Below are 3,098 nucleotides of genomic sequence, written 5' to 3'. Positions count from 1 at the left end.
TAGTTACAGAAATTCTTCCTAAAGTTTTGTGGTGAAAGGAATTGGTACTAGTTACATCATTATGTTTCTGCACACTATTTTAAACTAACTATTTTAAAAGGTACCTGTATTTATCTGACTTTGCTTCCACCTCCACCTTTTTTTTTAAATGTATGAAAATTAAGTTGTCAAAAATAATCAGGTAATTCCAAAGTCACAAAAAACCAAACCTAGATAAAAGTAACTTCAAAGTTTTCTGTCAGTTAATCTCTGCTGCCAGCACACTGAACTATAATTTTTCATTTTTTCTACCTTCTCCCTCACATTTCCCATTTTATCCTAATGCAACTCACAACTCCTCTCTTCTTCCTCTTATGAAAACATGCATGCACACACATACAAAAACCTCTACTTCCCCCAATTCTCAGGATAGGGCCTAGGTTGACAATATGGTAGACAGGGGAAAGGCAAGGAAGGGGACCACAATCTTGAAGCCAGAGTCTTCAAGATCCTGCCTTCCATGGCCCTTCTCAGAGCTGCAGCTGCTTCCATGTGCCTGCTGCAGGCAAAAAGAAGCCCAGAGTGACAGTTTTCCGTGATGTTCAACATTCTGTCTGCTGTAACTGGTCTGCAACATTTCAGGAAAAGACAGTTCCAAAAGGGGGGAAAAAGATCTTCCCTTTATTTTATCACCAGCCACCAAGAATCTCATTATTTAGTGGTTTTTGGTCTCACACTCCTCTTATCTCTCCCCCCCCCCCCCCCCCATTAATACACACACTCCCTAGAAAACGTTATACTAGATATAGTAAACAAATGTTTGGAATGCACGTGCTAATTTCTAGGGATTGGCCACAATTTTCTTCTGTTACACTCTTCCTGTAACATGTGCCCTAAATTTTTTTTTGTAGGCATATTGCTTATCTTTCATACTTAGGAATTGGAAAAATAGTTTCCTAGACTCATTTTTAATCAGTAACATTTAAAATTTGGGGAACAGAAAAAAAAAAATTTTAATACAGTTTTTTCATTAAAGGACACTAGATGGCACAATTTCACCAATTTTATGCTAATAAAGTCATTCATCTTCTCATCAACTCACAAATAAAATAATTTGTCTTTATAAATAGTTATATCTAAATAATTTAACAGGAAACCTATATAACCATAAAAAATTATTGAGAGTATAATATTTCCAATATAACATGTTTTATGTTCTTATTTATGAACAGAGTAACCAGAATTCCGGTGTTGGATGAATAATTTAAAGAACCCAAAGAAAATAGCACTCTCTACAGTGAAATACATCAAATACTTATAGATGTTAGATATTAATATCTATCAAATGAACATTTTTCTAGTATTACTAACATATAATAAAACTCTGTAACATAATAAAGTTGGCTGGTGATTCCATTCATTATCCATATTTAAAATGGGGTAAGTAGACAAGCCAAAAATTCAACAGTATGAATTTTTCTTACTCTATTGCTTGCCTTAAGCAAATTATACACAATTAGGATCTTAGTTTTCTCATATGTAAAAATGAAAAAAATTATCTAGAAACAATAGAAAATGATTAGAGTCTACCTGACTTAGCATCCAATTGGCCTTTTATTTGCTAAAAAATACCATATTTACAGCAAAAGTACGAGATCTAGCCAATGTTTTCACTATCACTTCATTTTCTGAAATTATTTACAGTTCAGAAAGTGTATTAGCTCTTGAGCTATATCTTGGCATATAGGACAGCACATCAGCCAGACAAACAGAATGTATGCCTCACCTGGATCATCTCCAATCCCAATTATTCCCAACCCTGGCTGGGGTTCTTGGAGAACTCTTGCCTAGTTACAGAGGGCACACTCTGGCCAGATGGTGCAATCAACTGTGGTAGGTCTTTGCTTAAGAGATTCTAATAGCGTGAGTCTCCACTTACTAGTAGGTACTCTTACCTAATGAAAAGTTCTCTTTAGATAAATATTATCATTTTGGGCAAAAGGAACACCTCTGGAAGGCCACATATAAAGAGGGGAGTAAAAAAAAAAAAAATGACATCTACATTGTTAGCTAGATTGTACCAAGCTACACTAGATATTAATGTAGTGACATGTTGTATAGCCAAACTGCCCTTACATTTCAACAAACTAGAGTGGGATGGGGGATGGGCTGAGGAAGTGAGAGCAGTTAGACAATTCCTGGAAAAGAATTCTTAAAGCAATACTGTAGATCTTTGAAAGTTAATGAGTCTATAAATAGCTCATCAATGGTAATGCTAAATAGACAGTGATTTCTAATAGAGAGTTGTTCCCAGACATCTAAGGTGACTTACCTATAACAGCTGAACCAATATCAACTCTGTAGTGGCTATAATTCTACATGTTTTACATAAAGATTTGTAAGAAATTCCAAATTTGATCCATTAGCTCAAGTTACTCAGCTGTCTCTTTTTAAGATAGTTTACCATGATAGAGTAATAAAAACAGATTCTTTTTGTTCTCAAATACTAGGCTTCTCTTCAAAAAGCCTCTTTTTTCCTCCTCCAAAATAATGTTTAACCAATATCCGAGTCAACATGTATTACACATTATAGAAAATGAGGAGGAAAGTAGAGTACTAATAATACGATCGTATTCTTGGTAAGACAAACATGTATAGTAAAGAAAGAATATATAAACCCATTTGGCAATTCTCAAAGAAGCATTGTAATGTGAGTACATAGTATATATTGTGGTTTATTCCCTGGTCATTCCATCCCAGAAAACTTCATGAGAAAATTATGGAAATTCATCCCCCTTGACAATGATTCTTTCAGGAAAGAGCATGTGACCCAACTGTGGCTGTCGTAGGCATAATTCTAAAATGCTACCCCCCCCCCAAAGATATTCTACCCTAATCCCTGAACTACGAAAATGATGAGATATCACACTGATGATTACATCACATTATTTGCATGGTTGGTCTTTAAAAAAGGGTAGGCCTAATTTAATCACACAAGCCCTTAAAAGCAGAAAGGTTTCTTCAACTGTTGGGAGAAAGGAAAGTCAGAGAGATTTGAAGCACGAGAAGGATTCAAGTGAACTCCTTGACCAGCGTAGTCAGCCCCAGGGAGCTGAAAT

The 3,098-nt window shown here is 35.3% G+C and overlaps 1 non-coding gene across 1 annotated transcript; it reads left to right on the top strand.

Moving 5' to 3' along the window:
- Positions 1–498: 498 nt before the first annotated feature.
- On the top strand, positions 499–633 carry LOC114232292 (small nucleolar RNA SNORA16B/SNORA16A family). Its single transcript, XR_003618328.2, has one exon. It is a non-coding gene; the product is annotated as a small nucleolar RNA SNORA16B/SNORA16A family (small nucleolar RNA).
- The last annotated feature ends 2,465 nt before the right edge of the window (positions 634–3,098 follow it).

This window comes from Eptesicus fuscus, chromosome 2 (genome assembly GCF_027574615.1).
Source record: "Eptesicus fuscus isolate TK198812 chromosome 2, DD_ASM_mEF_20220401, whole genome shotgun sequence".
NCBI lineage: Eukaryota > Metazoa > Chordata > Mammalia > Chiroptera > Vespertilionidae > Eptesicus > Eptesicus fuscus.
Note: the sequence above shows the minus strand (reverse complement) of the source record. Positions and strands in the feature narration are given on the sequence as shown.